General features: G+C 37.9%; 1 protein-coding gene across 1 annotated transcript in view; it reads right to left on the bottom strand.

Annotated features, from left to right (window-relative positions):
- Positions 1–11454, bottom strand: part of LOC123926056 (guanylate-binding protein 6-like) — a 33472-nt gene extending 22018 nt beyond the window's left edge. Inside the window, exon 1 of the mRNA XM_045979780.1 lies at positions 11341–11454. The gene's annotated coding sequence lies outside the window, so the exon portion shown is untranslated. The remainder of the gene's footprint in view (positions 1–11340) is intronic.
- Positions 11455–20887: the final 9433 nt, after the last annotated feature.

Genomic DNA, 20887 nt, shown 5'->3' with positions numbered 1-20887 from the left:
GTTATGCTCCACAAATAAGTGAGACCATATGATACTTGACTCTCTCTGCTTGACTTATTTCGCTCAGCATAATTTCTTCCAGTCCCGTCCATGTTGCTACAAAAGTTGGGTATTCGTCCTTTCTGATGGAGGCATAATACTCCATTGTGTATATGGACCACATCTTCCTTATCCATTCATCTGTTGAAGGGCATCTTGGTTCTTTCCACAGTTTGGCGACCGTAGCCATTGCTGCAGTAAACATTGGGGTACAAATGGCCCTTCTTTTCACTACATCTGTATCTTTGGGGTAAATACCCAGCAGTGCAATTGCAGGGTCATAGGGAAGCTCTATTTTTAATTTCTTCAGGAATCTCCACACTGTTCTCCAAAGTGGCTGCACTAACTTCCATTCCCACCAACAGTGTAAGAGGGTTCCCCTTTCTCCACATCCTCTCCAACACACGTTGTTTCCTGTCTTGCTAATTTTGGCCATTCTAACTGGTGTTAGGTGGTATCTCAATGTGGTTTTAATTTGAATCTCCCTGATGGCTAGTGATGATGAACATTTTTTCATGTGTCTGATAGCCATTTGTATGTCTTCATTGGAGAAGTGTCTGTTCATATCTTCTGCCCATTTTTTGATATGATTATCTGTTTTGTGTGTGTTGAGTTTGAGAAGTTCTTTATAGATCCTGGATGTCAACCTTTTGTCTGTACTGTCATTTGCAAATATCTTCTCCCATTCCGTGGGTTGCCTCTTTGTTTTGTTGACTGTTTCCTTTGCTGTGCAGAAGCTTTTGATCTTGATGAAGTCCCAAAAGTTCATTGTTGCTTTTGTTTCCTTGGCCTTTGGAGACATATCTTGAAAGAAGTTGCTGTGGCTGATATCGAAGAGGTTACTGCCTATGTTCTCCTCTAGGATTCTGATAGATTCCTGTCTCACGTTGAGGTCTTTTATCCATTTCGAGTTTATCTTTGTGTACGGTGTAAGAGAATGGTCGAGTTTCATTCTTCTACATATCGCTGTCCCGTTTTCCCAGCACCATTTATTGAAGAGACTGTCTTTTTTCCATTGAATATTTTTTCCTGTTTTGTCGAAGATTATTTGACCATAGAGTTGAGGGTCCATATCTGGGCTCTCCACTCTGTTCCACTGGTCTACGTGTCTGTTTTTATGCCAGTACCACGCTGTCTTGGTGATCACAGCTTTGTAGTAAAGCTTGAAATCGGGTAACGTGATGCCGCCAGTTTTGTTTTTGTTTTTCAACATTTCCTTAGCAATTTGGGGTCTCTTCTGGCTCCATACAAATTTTAGGATTATTTGCTCCAGCTCTTTGAAAAATATCAGTGGAATTTTGATCGGAATGGCATTAAAAGTATAGATTGCTCTAGGCAGTATAGACATTTTAACAATGTTTATTCTTCCAATCCAAGAGCATGGAACAATCTTCCATCTTTTTGTGTCTTCTTCAATTTCTTTCATGAGTGTTCTGTAGTTCCTCGAGTACAGGTCCTTTACTTCTTTGGTTAGGTTTATGCCCAGGTATCTTATGGTTCTTGGTGCTATAGTAAATGGAATCGATTCTCTAATTTCCCTTTCTGTATTTTCATTGTTGGTGTATAAGAAAGCCACTGATTTCTGTACATTGACTTTGTATCCTGCCACGTTACTGAATTGCTGTATGAGTTCTAGTAGTTTGGGGGTGGAGTCTTTGGGGTTTTCTATATAAAGAATCATGTCATCTGCTAAGAGAGAGAGTTTGACTTCTTCCTTGCCAATTTGGATACCTTTTATTTCTCTTTGTTGTCTGATTGCCGTTGCTAGAACTTCTAATACTATGTTGAACAAGAGTGGTGAGAGTGGGCATCCTTGTCGTGTTCCTGATCTCAACGGGAAGGCTGCAAGCTTTTTCCCATTGAGGATGACATTTGCTGTGGGTCTTTCATAGATAGATTTTATGAAGTTCAGGAATGTTCCCTCTATCCCTATACTTTGAAGAGTTTTCATCAGGAACGGATGCTGGATTTTGTCAAATGCTTTTTCTGCATCAATTGAGAGGACCATGTGGTTCTTCTCTCTTCTCTTATTGATGTGTTCTATCACACTGATTGATTTGCGAATGTTGAACCAACCTTGCAACCCAGGGATGAATCCCACCTGGTCATGGTGGATAATGTTTTTAATGTGCTGCTGGATCCTGTTTGCTAGGATCTTGTTGAGAATCTTTGCATCCATATTCATCAGTGATATTGGTCTGAAATTCTCCTTTTTGGTAGGGTCTTTGCCTGGTTTGGGGATCAGGGTAATGCTGGCTTCATAAAAAGAGTCTGGAAGTTTTCCTTCTGCTTCAATTTTTTGGAACAGCTTCAGGAGAATTGGTGTTATTTCTTCTTTGAAAGTTTGGTAGAATTCCCCAGGGAATCCGTCAGGTCCTGGGCTCTTGTTTTTTGGGAGGTTTTTGATCACTGCTTCAATCTCATTACTAGATATCGGTCTATTCAGGTTGTCAATTTCTTCCTGGTTCAATTTTGGGAGTTTGTAGCTTTCCAGGAATGCATCCATTTCATCTAGGTTGCTTAGCTTATTGGCATATAACTGTTGGTAATAATTTCTGATGATTGTTTCTATTTCCTTGGTGTTCGTTGTGATCTCTCCCTTTTCATTCATAATTTTATTAATTTGGGCTTTCTCTCTTTTCTTTTGGATTAGTGTGGCCAATGGTTTATCGATCTTATTGATTCTTTCAAAAAACCAGCTTCTAGTTTCATTGATACGTTCTACTGTATCTCTCGTTTCTACCTCATTGATCTCTGCTCTAATCTTGATTATTTCCCTTCTTGCATGTGGAGTTGGTTTGATTTGTTGCTGATTCTCCAGTTCTTTAAGGTGTAGAGACAGCTGGTGTATTCTGGATTTTTCAATGTTTTTGAGGGAGGCTTGGATGGCTATGTATTTCCCCCTTAGAACCGCCTTTGCTGTATCCCATAGGTTTTGGACCGAGGTGTCTTCATTCTCATTGGTTTCCATGAATTGTTTAAGTTCGTCTTTGATCTCCTGGTTGATCCAAGCATTCTTAAGCAAGGTGGTCTTTAGCTTCCAGGTGTTTGAGTTCCTTCTGAACTTTTCCTTGTGATTGAGCTCCAGTTTCAAAGCATTGTGATCAGAGAATATGCAGGGAATAATGTCAGTCTTTTGGTATCGGTTGAGTCCTGCTTTGTGACCCAGTATGTGGTCTATTCTGGAGAAGGTTCCATGTGCACTTGAGAAGAATGAATATTCTGTTGTTTTAGGGTGGAATGTTCTGTATACGTCGATGAGGTCCATCTGGTCCAATGTTTCATTCAATGCTCTTATTTCTTTATTAATTTTCTGCTTCGATGATCTGTCTATTTCTGAGAGATGCGTATTAAGATCTCCTACTATTATTGTATTCGTATCAATATGACTCTTTATCTTGATTAATAGTTTTCTTATGTAATTGGGTGCTCCCATATTGGGGGCATAGATATTCACAGTTGTTAGATCGTCTTGGCGGATAGTCCCTTGAAGAATTATGTAGTGTCCTTCTGTATCTCTGACTACAGTCTTTAGTTTAAAATCTAATTTATCTGATATGAGAATTGCTACTCCGGCCTTCTTTTGAGGCCCATTGGCATGAAAGATGCTTCTCCATCCCTTCACTTTCAGTCTGGGTGTATCCTTAGGTTCAAAATGGGTCTCTTGTAGACAACATATGGATGGGTCCTGTTGTTTTATCCAATCTGCAACCCTGTGTCGTTTTATGGGCGCATTTAGGCCATTCACATTGAGAGTGATTATTGAGAGATAGGTTTTTATTGACATCGTGTTGCCTTTGAAGTCTTTCTGTCTATAGATTGTTTCTATATTTCTGTTCAATGATATTCTTAGGATTTTTTCTCTCTTATAGGATCCCCCTTAATATTTCCTGCAGTGTCGGCTTGGTGGTTGCATAGTCTTTTAAGCCTTGCCGGTCTTGGAAACTCTTTATCTCTCCATCCATTTTAAATGTCAGTCTTGCTGGATAGAGTATTCTTGGTTGCATGTTCTTCTCATTTAGTACTCTGAATATATTTTGCCAGCCCTTCCTGGCTTTCCAGGTCTCTGTGGAAAGGTCTGACGTTATTCTAATGGGCTTTCCTCTGTATGTAAGAAGCTTCTTTGTCCTAACTGCTTTTAAGAGGGTCTCTCTTGAAACAAAATTCCCCATTCTAATGATAAGGTTCCGTGAGGTCTTTTGAGAATCTAAAATCTTGGGAGGAAATCTTTCTGCCTCTAGTACATGAACGTTGTTTCCATTCGTGAGATTGGGAAAATTTTCATAGACAACTTCTTCCACTATATCTTCTAGACTTCTTTCTTTTTCTTCCCCTTCAGGGATTCCAATAATTCTGACGTTGGAACGTTTCATGGCATCGTTTATTTCCCTGATTCTGTTTTCGTGGCTTCTGAGCTGTTTGTTCCAGGCTTCCTTCTGATCCTTTCTCTCTATCTGTTTGTCCTCCAGATCACTAATTCTATCTTCTGTCTCAGTTACCCTAGCTTTTAGAGAATTTAGATTGGATTGGAACTCATTGAGAGCATTTTGAACATCATCCCTGGTGGCTTTCAGTTCTGCCCTAACATTGTGAACATCATCCCTGGTGGCTTTCAGTTCTGCCCTAATCAATTCTGTTTGGTCATCCATGGCTTTCTCCAACCTAGCTATTGCCTGGATAATTGTTAGTCTGAATTCCTTTTCTGACATATTGTCTATGTCGATAGCCATTAGCTCTGTTGCTGAAGGCCCATCCTCTGTATTTTTCTTCTGTTGGGTATTCCTCCTCCTAGTCATTTTGGTAAGAGATGACTAAACAGATGCAGCTGGACTTATCGATTGTGGTGCAGTCAATGTGCACCCTGGAACGTTTCTGTGCAATCAGGATTCCCCACCCAAATGAGAGAAAAACGAAAAGAAAAAGAAATAGAGAAGAAGAAAGAAAAAAAAGGGGAAAGAAAAAAGGAAAAAAAAAAGAGAGAGAGAGATAGGAAAAAAAGGGAAGATAAAAGAGAAGGCTCAGCCCAAATGGGCCACAAGGTAAGATTTGTGGAGTATACAAACAAAAACAGACAGACAAAAAGAGTGATAAAAGTATATGACAAGAGAAAAAAATATGTATATATAAGCAAAAAAAAAAAAAAAAAGGGAAGAACCTCATCAGAAAGAACCCCAAGTATAAGGTTTATATATTATCAGGACAAACACAAATTCACAGAAACACTGACAGAAGGAAAAATTGGGAGAATGGTTGTAGATTCTCAGTGTGGGTGAGGAAGGTTATTTTGATTCTTCCTGAAGGTATCTTGATGTTTTTGTTAAGGGACTCAACTTTCCTAAGTTACAGGGGGATTAGAAACTGGTTTGCCTATAGGGGTAGCATTGATTGGGGAAAGGGGATTACCTTGAAGTTTAACTCTATATGTATAGTAGAAAATAAAAATTAAAAAAGAATAAACTAGACTAAACTAAGTTAAAATTAAAAAAGAATTAAAAAATAGAAAAACAAAAGAAAAACACGGGTGTATGTATCAAAAAGTTCAGGTTAGAAGGTTATTAAAGAATTTGATGTACTGGACATCTCAGTGTGATGGTAAATAGGTTAAAAAATTATCTGTATTTATAAAAAAAAAAGAACCAGAATATTGGTAAAGAGTTAAAAATAAAAGTTGTATTTATGAAGCAGTGGTGATTGTTCTTTTGTAGTCTTTTTTTTTTTTCTTCTTCCTTCCTGGTTGGTTTTCTGGGGGAGGGGCCTCCAACGTGGGTTTTCAGACAATGATGTTCCCTGAGTTAGGTCTTCCGGCTCCCCTCAAGGGGGTGAGCTCTTTTTTTTTTTTTTTTTCAGGAAACTGTTTTTTTCAGCTTTTTGTTCTCTGGGGGTTTTTATGTTCTTTCATCTGCTTTCTCTCGCCTTGACAGCTTTTGATGGTTTTTGGAGGTTTAGAGGAGAGCAAACAGCACCCCAACCTCCCTCTCAGAGAGAAGCCTCAGACTGTTTTGCAAAAGCTGCTGGCAGAGTGGGTTCTGAGTCACTGTCCCTGGGGATGCAGGAGCTCCTCCTTGTACCCAAAACCAGGGCAGCGGTGGCTGTCTAGGCAGCTCCAGACCGCCAGAGAGGTTCCGAGCAGAGATCGCACACTGAGATTTTCCCGCTGTCCCGGGCTGGGAATGTCTGGTTTTTCTGGCTGCCAGAGCTCCAGGCTAGTGCCTATGAGCACCTATCCCAAGGGAGGGTGTGGGACGCGTGCGTTTCAGGATTGACGTCTGGACAGGCCAGACCCCACTCGTTCTCGGGCGCGCTGGCGGGTCAGGTGCACTGGCGGCTCAGGGATGGAGACCTGATTTCTCCGCCGCAATCTCTCTGGCTCCGTGCCAGGGGAAGCTGTCCTGGTTCCGGGGACTTAGGTCCCTGACCCTAACTGCCCAGGTTCCCACTATTACCCCCCGCGATCCTTTGCTGTTTGTTTTTTGAGTGCTTTCAACCAGACTCCAAGTTAATGCTGGTCCCCAGACGCAGAGCACTCTCGTGTTGGGGTGTTACTTTCCGATAGGTCACCTCTGGTGGCTCCCTCCCCCTTTTGTTTATCTTCCGATATCAGTTCAACGTTCCCAGTCTGCTTTACCTGCCACTGGCGTCTTCTGCTCCTGTAGAGATCCAGACGTGTATAATTCTGATCTCAGGCTGATTTCATGGGTGGTCGGAGTTCTTTGGTAGGTAATCAGCTCACTTTAGGGTACAGGTTGAAATGGTGCCTCCTCCTACTTCCCCGCCATCTTGACTCAAGTATCAAAAATTTAAACAGAAGAAATGAAACTACAAAAACTCATAGAAGCAAACACAGGAGAAAACCTTCGTGGTACTGGATTTGACAATGATATTTTTGAATAGGACACCAAAGGCATGATCAAAATATGAAAAAATGGTAAATAGGACTTCATCAAAATTAATAATTTTTGCGCATCAAAGAGCACCCTCAACAGAGTAACAAGGAAACACACAGAATAAGAGAAGAAAACTGCATATCATGTATCTGGCAGGGGATTAATATCCAGAATCTATAAGAACTCTTCCAACTCAGTAATAACAACAAAAACAATGCAATTCAAAAATGGGCAAAGGACTCAGACATTTCTCCCAAGAAGATATACGCTTATGCAATAGATATGTGAAAAGATGTTCAACATCACTGATCATTATGAGAATGCAAATCAAAACCGCAGCGAGGTACAACTTCACACCCAATAGGATGGCTATTATTAAAAAAGTGAAAACAAAAACAAACAGCGAACAACTAGCACTGACCAGGATGTAGAGAAACTGGAACCATTTGATCCAGCAATTCCATGTCAGGGCATATGTAGAAAAACATCAAAAGCAGGGACTCCAAACTCAACACCCAAAAAAGCAGAAAATCATGTCAAAAAATATGCAGATGACATGAAAAGACACTTCTCCGAAGAAGACACACAAATGGCTAGCAGCCACATGAAAAAATGTTCATCATCATTAGCCACCAGGAAGATTCAAATCAAAACCACATTGAGATACCACCTTATACCAGTTAGAATGGCCAAAATTAGCAAGACAGGAAACAACAAATGTTGGAGAGGATGTGGAGAAAGGGGAACCCTCTTACACCATTGGTGGGAATGCAAATTGGTGCAGCCACTTTGGAAAACAGTGTGGAGATTCCTCAAAAAATTAAAAATAGAGCTACCTTTTGACCCTGCAATTGCACTACTGGGTACTTGCCCCGAAGATACAGATGTAGTGAAAAGAAGGTCCATATGTACCCCAATGTTCATGCAGCAGTGTCCACAATTGCCAAACTGTGGAAAGAGCCAAGATGCCCTTGAATGGACAAATGGATAAAGAAGATGTGGTCCATATATATAATGGATTATTGGGATTATTACTCAGCCATCAGGAAAGATGAATACCCAACTTTTGTATCAACATGGACAAGACTGGAGGAGATTATGCTGAGTGAAGTAAATCAAGACGAGAAAGTCAATTATCACATGGTTTCACTTGTGGAACATAAGGAATAACATAAGGACATTAGGAGAAGGAAAGGAAAAGTGAAGGGAGGGCTTGGGAGGGGGAGATGAATCATGAAAGACTATGGATTCTGAGAAACAGAGGGTTTTAGAGGGGAGGGGATGGGGGATGTGTTGGCCTGGTGGTGGGTATTAAGGAGGGCACGTTTTGCATGGAGCCCTGGGTGTGGTACATAAACAATGAATCTTGAAACACTGAAAAAATAAAATTAAATTTAAAAAAAATTAAAAATAAAAGGAGGGACTCAAACAGATTTTGTACACCAGTGTTCATAGCAGCAGTATTCACAGTAGCCAAGAAGTGAAAATATCCATCAAGGGATGGATGGATCAACCAAATGTGTCATAATCTACAATGGAATATTTTTCAGCTGTAAAAAAGAATGAAATTCTGATATATGCTACAGCATTGATGAACACTGAAGACATTATTCTAAAGCAAAATAAGCCAGACACAGAGGACAAATATTGCATGATTCCACTCATAAGAAGTACCTAAAATAGTCAAATGCATAGAGACAGAAAGTAGAATAGTGTTTACCATGGGCAGAAGGCAGGAGAATAGGGAGTTATTGTTCAAAGGGTACTGAGTTTCCCTTTGAGATGAAAAAAATCTCTGGGGACAGATAGTGGTAATAGTTGCACAACAGTGAGAATGTACTTAGTGTCACTGACTATACTCTTAAAATGGTTAAAATGGTAAATTGTATGTTACACATATTTTTTATTACAATATTTAAAGCATTTTTTAAAAAACAACAACAACCTATTAATCCATTTCTCTGTCATATGCTACTGCAGCCACTTAGTGGGCAGAATATTCTTCCTCAAAGACATTGATTATCCTGTCAGTTCCTTTATCAGTATATTAACCTATGTAACTTTCTCGTCATAATCACATATCACATTGTGCTCTCTAATACTTTCATGTGAACTCTGCGCTCATCTTTGTCTGCAGGTTGACAAGTACTAGGAATGGGAGTGGTAAGTGGAATGAGGTCAGTCTAAAAAATGTAGCCTCCCTTTCAACCAGGGAAGGCAGGAGAACATCCTGAATCTTAAGAGATACATGGTGAAGTACTTAGCTGAGACAGTAAATTTTTCTGTAAATTACTCCTATGGATGGGAAATATATATATTATATATATGTACATATATATATGATGTGTGTATGCAAATATAATTTTATATTATATAGGGAGACATACACATATATTTAGAGAGATACAGCAAATCTAGCAAAATGTCAGCAGTCGAGAAATCTAGGTGAATAGTATTTGAGATTTTCTTGTAAATGTTTTTTAGGTTAAATTTTAATATAAAAATTAGGCACTTAAGGTATAATTTTGGTCTCTTGACATATTTTTTATTTCATTGTATTAAAATGGTTTTCTAATATTGTGGAGTTATATAAAATTTTTGACATAAGAGACTCCATTTTGAAGGTCCATTTTCTTTTCCAAAGAATGAACTCTTTAACTGGACCAGAGTAATAGTTTTCAAGCAATTGCTCATAAAATTTCAGCAGAGCAACTGGCATGTGGATCATATGAGGACAGTAAAGTTAACGCATACTAGGGACAGCTTCATTTGATAGCACCAGTAACATCATCAATAAGATGGTAATCAGAAGAGCTCCACCAGTCAGCATTAAATCAGTGTTTTTCCTCCTCTTTTCTTTATCTAAATAAGAAGATAAGAAGACCCTTCCTTCTTTCTCATAAAAACCCTGTATTTTCCCACATGAGCAGGACACTTTTCTGGTCACTTTAGAATCTGTGCTCCCCAAATTACAATTCTGAGACCCTAGTAAAGGCCTTCGCTCTTCTTCAATTTTACCTCTTTTTCTCAGTTGACAATATGTATTTTTCATAATCAGAAAATGTAAACATGCTATTATATTCAAATGTCTCCAATATTCAGTTTCCTATTTATATGTCACATATTCAAAAAGTGTCTAACACCAGCTCTATCATTTACTGCTCATGGCCCCTTAAACAAGGAGCCTTACCTAGCTAAACCTAAGATTTTAAAGATAATTATAGGGGTAATGTGTAAAATTATAGGTCCAACCTGGAGGATATTTTGATAATTAAATTAGATATCATAAGCTTTTATCTTAGCATAGCATGCAGCACAAAATAGGATTTCAGTGTATGTTTGTTGAATAAATGGAGATTTATCTACCCACAATTGCATTGAGCAATTTGTTCCATTGGGCTCTGCATTTCACCCCACTCCACAAACTATAGATTTCTAAGAAACAAGGTCTACAAATAAATTCTTTTTCAGATCAGAGCAGTAAGCAAGTTCCGACACACTACTCCTGTCCCACCTCCTTCTGTCTGATTCTTCAGTGTGGGGAGCAATGAATGTGCAGGTAAAACAGAAGCCTTGAACAGCTATGTTGTATTGTAATGCCTGAAAGTGCATGGTCCCCTCCTTACAGAGAAGATTAGAAGAAGCTGAGGGAGATGTGACAGGAACAACTGAACAACTTTATGAAAACAGGTCTGAGGTTTCCTAGCTGTGAATGAGCCACAGCTGTATGTCTCCCTATATAATATAAATGGACTGGCTTTCAACATTTGAACTGCCTAAGAATCATCCAAAGAAATTGTTAAACCCAGATTCTATACATTTAACAACTGGTACAGGTGACTCTGATGTTCCTACGAAGAACAAACCAACAAACACCAAAGGGGGACAAGGAGACAGACAGACTGACAACATAGTTATTTTTAACTAATAAAGATCAGTGATGTGGGAACTAAATTTATTTCTACATGGAGATTTACAGAACTCTTAATCTGAAGCTTTCTTAAGTTTGGCTAATAGAAATATTAGAAAGAAATTATCTCTTTAGATTATCATTGCCTGTAAGCTCCTTGATGGACACTGTCTTGTTCTATGAATTCTAATGCCTGCCACAGAGCCTGGTAAGAGTAAATTAGGGAGGCTCCCATGGGGACTCCTTCCACTCTAGTTTCTGCTGTCCTGAGCTGACATTGTTCCCGAAGCAGCATATCCAGGGAGACATGGTGTGCTTGGCTGTTCCTTTGCAGCTGGTACTATTTCAAATGGCAGAGTTGAGCTTCCCTAAAACTAAAGACAGCCAAGACCCTCATGGGTCAGACAAAAGGCAACCTGCCCCTCCTGCCATTCCTCAGTTGTCACTTTCAATCAGAGATCAAGTGGAGTTCAAGACAATGTTGCATATAAAAGAAGATGCACTCACCTACTATGTAGCACAGCAGGTTCGAGAACAGTCTCAGCTGCTCACTGCTTGCTCACTTGCTCCTTCCACTTTCTAGTTTCCTTTTATAAAAGCTTAAAAAAAATTAAGGAAGTTAGAAATTTCTACCATCTAAATCATGTGTTAAAACTGAAATTGAAAGTAGAAGTAATTCAGGCAACCTGAATCACCAGACTAGACCGTAAATGTGGATGTTCAGTTCAGGATGAGATGAAATGAGGGAAAGCCCACAGTTACTCAATAGTCAGATCCTAGTAAACACACTCCCTCAGCTTTTTTTTTTTTTTTTTGTCTTCCCCATCTTTGAGGGCTTTGCTGGCCTCTATTCTTCATCTGTCTCTCTCAGTTGGCTTAAGTTTCCTTAGCACACAGGAAAAACAGAAAATTCTTGGCACAAACATAAGGAAACTTCTATAAAACAAGAGTTATTTCAACTATTATTCTTCTCATGGGAATTCCTGAGTTCATTTGTCAGTGGAGAGCTTTAAGATTTTAAATATGGTCCCTGGGAACCTGGGTGGCTCAGTGGGTTAAGCCGCTGCCTTCGGCTCAGGTCATGATCTCAGGGTCCTGGGATCGAGTCCCGCATGGGGCTCTCTGCTCGGCAGGGAGCCTGCTTCCCTCTCTCTCTCTCTCTCTGCCTGCCTCTCTGCCTACTTGTGATCTTTATGTCAAATACATAAATAAAATCTTTAAAAAAAATAAATAAATATGGTCCCTATTTTATAGTGCCAATGAAAATTGAATGAGATTTTTAGAATTTTTTTCTTGACTAACGTATGTTTATTTTTACTTAATTTTTTAAATTTTAATTCCAATGTAGTAAACATACAGTGTTATATTAGTTTCAGGTGTACAATAAAGTGATTCAGCAGTTCCATATATTACTAAGTACTCATCAAGATAAGGATACTCTTAATCCCCTTCACATATTTCACCCAATCCCCACCCACCTCCCCTCTGCTAACCATTAGTTTTTCCTCTATAGTTAAGAGTCTGTTTTTGGTTTGTCTTTTTTTTTTCCTTTATTTGTTTTATTTCCACATATGAGTGAAATCATATGGTATTTCTCATTCTTTGGCTTATTTTACTTAGCATTATTCTCTCAAGATGCATACATATTGTTGCCAATGGCAAGATTTCATTCTTTTTATGGCTGAATAATATTCCATTATAAATATACCATCTCTTCTTTACCCATTCATCTATTGTTGTACATTTGGTCTGCTTCCATAATTTGGCTATGTAAATAATACTGCAATAAACATAGGAGTGCATGTATCCGTTTGAATCATTGTTCTTGTGTTCTTTGGGTAATACCCAGTAGCACAATTACTGGATCATATGGAAATTCTATTTTTTAAATTTTCAGGGAATATCCATACTTTCTTACACAGTGGCTGCAGCAGTTTGCATTCCCATCAACACACACAAGCATTCCTTTTTCTCCATATCCTCACCAACATTTCTTTCTTGTGTTTTAGCCATTCTGACAGATGTGAGGTAATATCTCATTGTGGTTTTGATTCGCATTTCCCTGATGATGAGTGATGTTGAGCCTCTTTTCCTGTGTCTGTTGGCCATCTGTGTGTGGTCTTTGGGGAAATGTATATTCACATCTTCTGCCCAGTTTTTAAGTGAACTGTTTGTTTTTTTGATGTTGAGTTGTATAAGTTCTTCATATGTTTTGGATGCTAACCTTTATTTGATATATCATTTGCAAATATTCTCTTCCATTCAATAGGTTGTCTTTTAGTTTTCTTGGTTATTTCTTTTACTGTGCAGAAGCTTTTTATTTTGATGTAGTCCCAATAGTGTCTTTTTGCTTTTGTTTCTCTTGCATTAAGAGAGACATTTAGAAAGATGTTGCTACAGCCAGTGTCAGAGAAATTACTGCCTGTGCTCTCTTCTTTGATTTTTATAGTTTCAGGTCTCACATTTAGGTCCTTAATCCATTTTGAGTTTATTTTTGTGTAGGGTATAAGAAAGTGGCCCAGTTTCTTTCTTTTGCGTGTTGCTCTCCAGTTTTCCCAGCACTGTTTGTTGAAGAGACTTTTTCTTATTCTACATTCTTGCCTCCTTTGTTGAAGATAATTGAGCATATAATAATGGGTTTATTTCTGGACTCCCTATTCTGTTTTGTTGATTATCGATTTTTGTACCAGTACCATACTGTTTTGATTACTACAGCTTTGTAATATAATTTCAAGTCCAGAATTTTGATAGTCCAGAATTGTGAAGTCCAACTTTGTTTTTCTTTTTCTTTTTCAAGATTGCTTTGGCTATATGGGGTCTTTTGTGGTTCCATACAAATTTTAGGATTGTTTGTTTTAGTTCTGTGAAAAATACTTTTGGTACTTTAATAGGAATAACATTAAATGTGTAGATTGCTTTAAGTAGTATAGACATTTTAACAATATTTGGTTTTTTCAAACCATGGACATTTAATGTCTTCCCATTATTCGTGTGGTCTTCACTTTCTTTCATCGATGTCTTATAGTTTTCAGAGTATAGATCTTTTACCTCCTTGGCTAAGTTTGTCCCTCACTGTTTTTTTCTTTTTGGTGCAATTGTAAATGTGATTATTTCTTAATTTCTCTTTTTGCTGCTTCATCATTGGTGTATAGAAATGCAACATATTGGGCCACCTGGGTGGCTCAGTGGGTTAAGCCTCTGCATTCAGCTCAAGTCATGATCTCAGGGTCCTGGGATTGAGCCCTGCATTGGGCTTTCTGCTCAGCAGGAAGCCTGCTTCCCTCTCTTTCTCTCTCTCTCTTTGCCTGCCTCTCTGCCTACTGGTGATCTCTCTGTCAAATAAATAAATAAATAAAATCTTAAAAAAAAAAGAAATGCAACATATTTTTGGAGATTGGATTTGTATCCTGCAATATTACTGAATTCATTTATCAGTTCTAGTAGTATTTTGGTGGAGTCTTTTGAGTTTTCTATGTATGGTATCATGTTGAAAAGTGAAAGTTCTGCTTCTTCCTTAACAATTTGGATGCCTTTTATTCCTTTCGTTTGTCAGATTTCTGTGACTAGGACTTCCAGTATCATATTACATAGGAACGATGAAAGTGGACATCCTTGTCTTGATCCTGTCCTTAGGGAAAAGACTCTCAGTTTTTCACCATTGAGGGTGATGTTAGCTGTGGGTTTTTCATACCCAGCCTTCATTATGTTGAGGTATGTTTCCTCTAAGTCTACTTTGTTGAGGATTTTTATCACGAATGGATGTTGTACTTTGTCCAGTGCTTTTTCTATGTCTACTGAAATGATCCTATGGTTCTTATCCTTTTTCTTACTGATGTGATGTATCACCCTGATTGATTTGTAAATATTAAAGTACCCTTAAAACCCAGGAATAAATCCCACTTGATCATGGTGAAAGATTTTTTTAATAAGGTATTGTTGGATTTGGTTTGGTAATATTTTTCCATCTATGTTCATCAGATATTGGCCTATAATTCTCTTTTTTTGTGGTGTCTTTATCTGGATTTGGTGTCAGGGTAATAATGCTGGCCTTACAGAATGGTTTTGGAAGTATTCCTTCCTCTTCTATTTTTTTTTTCAATTGTTGTAGAAGAACTGATATTGATTCTTCTTTAAAGGTTTGGTAAAATTAATCTGTGAAGCCATCTAGTCTTGTACTTCTGTTTTTTGGAATTTTTTGATGTTTTGGGGAGTTTTTTGATTACTGACTGAATTTCATTGCTGATAATTGGTCTGCTTAAATTTTCTATTTCTTCCTAATTCAGTTGTGGGACATTATATGTTTCTAGGAATTTGTCCATTTATTCTATATTGTCTAATTTTTTGCATATAATTTTTCATAATATTCTGTCACAGTTGTTTGTGTTTCTGTAGTTTCAGTCGTTGTTTGTCCTCTTATTTCAGATTCTGTTTATTTGAGTCCTTTGTTTAATAAGTCTGGCTAAAGTTTTATTAATTTTGTTGATCTTTTCAAAGAACCAGCTCCTAGTTTCATTGATCTAGTCTGTTGATGTTTTTAGTCTCTATTTTGTTTATTTTTGCTCTAATCTTTATTGTTTCCTACTACTTGTTTTGGGTTTGTCTGTTGCTTTTTTTTTTTTTAATCTCCTTTAGGTGTAAGGTTAGGTGGTTTGAGATTTCTCTTACTTCTTGAGAAAGGCCTGAATTACTATGTCTCCCTTAAAGCCACTTTTGTTGTATCCCAAAGGTTTTGAAGCATTATGTCTTCATTTTCATTTGTCTCCATGTGTTTTTATTTCCTCTTTGATTTCTTGGTTTAGTAGGATGTTATTTAACCTCTATGTATTTGTACTCTCTCCAGATTTTTTCTTGTGATCTTAATATCTTGATTAATTTAATTAACTTAATTTCTTAGTGTTGTGTCAGAAAAGATGCATGGTTTGACTTCGATCTTTTTGAGTCTGTTGAGATTTATTTTATGGCCTACTATGTGATCTATTTTGGAGAATGTTCTGTGCGCATTTGAAAAGAATGCATATTCTGCTGTTTTAGGATGGAATATTCTGAATATACCTGTTAAATCCATCTGATCAAAAATGTCATTCAAACTTACTGTTTCCTTGTTGATTTTCTGTCTGGATGATCTGTCCATTGGTGTAAGTGTGGTGGTAAAGTCCCCTACTCATATTATATTCCTATTAATTAATTTCTTTGTTTCTTATTAACTGCTTTACATATTTAGGTGCTCTCATGTTGGGTGGATAAATACTTAAAGTTGTTATATCATCTCGTTGGACTGTCCCTTTTATGATTGTATAGTGTCCTTCTTTGTCTCTTGTTATAGTCTTTGTTTTCAAGGCTATTTTTTTCTGATACAAGTATTGCTACCTCAGCTTTCTTTTCATTTCCATTTGCGTAATAAGCGTTTCCCCATCGCCTCACTTTCAATCTGTATATGTCTTTAGGTCTGAAAAGAGTTTCTTGGGGGTGCCTGGGTGGTTCAGTGGGTTAAAGCCTCTGCCTTTGGCTCAGGTCATGATCCCAGGGTCCTGGGATTGAGCCCTGCATCAGACTCTCTGCTCAGCGGGGAACCTGCTTCCTCCTCTCTCTCTGCCTGCCTCTCTGCCTACTTGTGATCTCTGTCTGTCAAATAAATAAATAAAATCTTTAAAAAAATAAAAATTTAACAAAAAAGAGTTTCTTGTTGGTGGCTTTAGGTGGGTCGGTATATATATATATATATATATATATATATTCCATAACCCTATGTCTTTTGACTGGAGCATTTAGTTTGTCTACATTTAAAGTAACTTTAAGGGCGCCTGGGTGGCTCAGTGGGTTAAGCCGCTGCCTTCGGCTCAGGTCATGATCTCAGAGTCCTGGGATCGAGTCCCATATCGGGATCTCTGCTCAGCAGGGAGCCTGCTTCCCTCTCTCTCTCCCTCTGCCTACTTGTGATCTCTCTCTCGCTGTCAAATAAATAAATAAAATCTTAAAAAAAAAATAAAGTAACTTTAAAATTTTTTTTTATTTATTTAATTTCTTTTCAGTGTTCCAGAATTTATTGTTTATGTACCATACCCAGTGTTCCAATCAATATGTGCCCTCCATAATACCTACCACCAGGCTCACCCAACCTCCCACTCTCTGCCCCTCCAAAACCCTCAGATTGTTTTTCAGAGTCCATAGTGTCTCATGGTTCATCTCCCCCTCCAATTTCCCCCAACTCCCTTCTCCTCTCCCTCTCCCCATGTCCTCCGTGTTATTTCTTATGTTCCACAAATAAGTGAAACCATATGATAATTGACTCTCTCTGCTTGACTTATTTCACTCAGCATAATCTCTTCCAGTCCCATCCATGTTGATATGAAAGTTGGCTATTCATCTTTTCTGATGGAGGCATAATACTTCATGGTGTATATGGACCACATCTTCCTTATCCATTCATTAGTTGAAGGGCATCTTGGTCTTTTTCCATAGTTTGGCAACTGTGGCCATTGCTGCTATGAACATTGAGGGTACAGATGGCCCTTCTTTTCATTACATCTGCATCTTTGGGGTAAATACCCAGTAGTGCAATTGCAGGGTCATAGGGAAGCTCTATTTTTAATTTCTTAAGGAATCTCTGCACTGTTCTCCAAAGTGGCTGTACCAACTTGTATTCCCACCAACAGTGTAAGAAGGTTCCCCTTTCTCCACATCCTCTCCAACACACATTGTTTACTGTCTTGTTAATTTTGGCCATTCTAACTGGGGAAAGGTGGTATCTCAACAAAGAGAAAACAAAGGTATTCAAATTGGCAATGAAGAAGTCAAACTCTCTCTCTTTGCAGATGACATGATAGTTTATATGGAAAACCCAAAAGACTTCACCCCCAAACTACTAAAACTCATTCAGCAATTCAGTAATGTGGCAGGATACAAAATCAATGTACAGAAATCAGTTGTTTTCTCATACACTGAAATTCTGATTCCACACAAATTTTAGGATTGTTTGCTCCAGCACTGTGAAAAATGCTGGTGGAATTTTGATCGGAATGTCATTGAAAGTATAGATTGCTCTAGGCAACAACAATGAAAATACAGAAAGGGAAATTAGAGAATCGATTCGATTTACTATAGCACCAAGAACCATAAGATACCTGGGAATAAACCTAACCAAAGAGGTAAAGGATCTGTATTCAAGGAACTACAGAACACCCATGAAAGAAACTGAAGGCACAAAAGGATGGAAGAGCATTCCATGCTCATGGATCAGAAGAATAAATATTGTCTATGTTTATGTTATTGATTTGTTTATGTTTATGATGTTTATGATGTTAAAATGTTTATGATGTTTATGATGTTAAAATGTCTATACTACCTAGAACAATCTATACTTTCAATGACATTCCAATCAAAATTCCACCAGCATTTTTCAAAGTGCTGGAGCAAACAATTCTAAAATTTGTGTGGAATCAGAAGAGACCCTGAATTGCTAAGGAAATGTGAAAAAGAAAAACACAACTGGGGGCATCATGTTTCCTGATTTCAAGCTTTACTACAAAGATGTGATCACCAAGACAGCATGGTACTGGCATAAAAACAAACACATAGACCAGTGGAACAGAGTAGAGAGCCCAGATATGGACCCTCAACTCTATGATCAAATAATCTTCGACAAAGCAGGAAAAAATATACAGTGGAAAAAAGACAGTCTCTTTAATAAGTGTTGCTGGGAAAATTGGACAGCTATGTGTAGAAGAATGAAACTTGACTATTCTCTTACACCATACACAAAGATAAACTTGAAATGGATAAAAGACCTCAATGTGAGGCAGGAATCCATCAGAATCCTACAGGAGAACATAGACAGTAACCTCTTTGACATTGGCCACAGCAACTTCTTTCAAGATATGTCTCAAAGGCAAAGGAAACAAAAGCTAAAATGAACTTTGGGACTTTATCAAGATCAAAAGCTTCTGCACAGCAAAGGAAACAGTCAACAAAACAAAGGGGCAACCCACGGAGTGGGAGAAGATATTTGCAAATGATAATACAGCCAAAGGGCTGATATCCAGGATCTATAAAGAACTCCTCAAAGTTAACACACACAAAACAGATAATCATGTCAAAAAATGGGCAGAAGACATGAACAGACACTTCTCCGATGAAGACATACAAATGGCTAACAGACACATGAAAAAATGTTCATCATCACTAGCTATCAGGGGGATTCAAAGTAATTTTTGATAGGTATGAATTATTGCCCTTTTGTTACTTGTCTTATGGTTAATTTTTTTGTTCTTTATTCATTTTTTCCCTTGCTCTCTTCTCTCATGATAAGGTGACTTTCTTTAATGAGATACTTGGATTCCTTTCTCTTTATTTTTTGCATATCTTTTTTAATCTGGTTTTTCATTTTGGTTATTATTAGGTTTATATATAACATCTGCATATAGAAATCTATGTTAATTTAATGGTTGCTTAAGTTTGAACTGATTCATTACTCCTCAGCTCTCCCCACTTATGTTTTAGGTTTATGGTGTCACAATTTATATTCTTTTATTTTATAAGTCCTTTGACTGATTTTTACAGATATACTTATTTTTTTTAATGAGCAGGTGAACTTTAATTTTTTTAAGATTTTATTTATTTATTTGACAGAGAGAGATAGCAAGTAGGCAGAGAGGCAATCAGAGAGAGAGGAGGAAGCAGGCTCCCTGCTGGGCAGAGATCCTGATGCAGGGCTTGGATCCCAGGACCCTGGGATCATGACCTGAGCCAAAGGTAGAGACTTTAACCCACTGAGCCACCCAGGTGCCCCCAGATATACTTATTTTTATTTCTTATTTTTTATTGATTTTTGCTTCCTACTTCCTACTTTTCTAACTCTTACTTATGATCTTTCCTTCCTCAAAGAGTCCCCTTTAATATCTTGTAGGGCTGATTAGTGGTCATGAATTCCTTTAAATTTTTTCTGGGAAACGATTTCTTCTTCTATTCTGAATGATACCCTGCTAGGTAGAGTATTCTTGCCCTTTCAGAACTTTGAATGTCTCATGCCACCCACTTCTGACATCACAGCTTCTATTGAAAAATCTACTGATAGCCTTATGGGATCCCTTTATGTAACAGTTTCCTTTTCTCTTGCCACTTTCAAAATTCTTTCTTTATCACTACTTGTGCCATTTTAATTACTATGTATCTTGGTGTGGACCTTGTTGGGCTGATTTTGTTGGGGGTATCTATATGCCTCTTGGATTTGTTTTCTGTTCCCTTCCTCAGATTTGGGAATTTTCAGATATTTTTTCTTTAAATAAAGAGTCTGGGGGAGCCTGGGTAGCTCAGTGGGTTAAAGCCTCTGCCTTTGGCTCAGGTCATGATCCCAGGGTCTTGGGATCGAGCCCCGCATCAGGCTCTCTGCTCAGCGGGGAACCTGCTTCCTCCTCTCTCTCTCTCTCTGCCTGCCTCTCTGCCTACTTGTGATCTCTGTCTGTCAAATAAATAAATAAAATTAAATTAAAAAAAAAATAAAAAGAGTCTGTCTCTTCTTCTGTGTCTTCTGTCTAGGATCCCTATAATATGAATGTTGCTACATTTGATGGAGTCACTGAGTTCCCTAAGTCTATTCTTATTTTGCATAATTTTTTTCTCCTACCTACTCAGCTTGATTACATTACTCTGCCTTCCAGGTCGTTGATTGGTTCTTCTGCTTTCTCTAGTCTACTATTTATTCCATCTAGTGTATTTTTAATTTCATTTATCATCTTCTTCATCCCTGATTTGTTCCTTTTTATCTATTTGTTAAAGGTCTCACTGATGTCCTCTGTTCTTTTATCAAGTCTAGTGAGTATTTTTATGATCATTACTTTAAATTCTCTGTCATGAATATTGCTTATCTCTGTTTTGCTTAGGTCTTTTGCTGTCATTCTATCCTGTTCTTTCATTTGGGACATATTCCTCTGTCTCCTCATTTTGTGTAACTCTCTGTGTCTGTTTCCTTGTGTTAGGAAATTCAGCTACATCTCCCTATTCTGAAAAGTAGTGACCTTATGAAAAAACTTCCTATAGTGCCCTGCAGTGCAATGTTCCC

Source organism: Meles meles, chromosome 1 (assembly GCF_922984935.1).
Source record: "Meles meles chromosome 1, mMelMel3.1 paternal haplotype, whole genome shotgun sequence".
Classification (NCBI taxonomy): domain Eukaryota; kingdom Metazoa; phylum Chordata; class Mammalia; order Carnivora; family Mustelidae; genus Meles; species Meles meles.
This window is presented reverse-complemented; position numbering and strand designations above follow the sequence as displayed.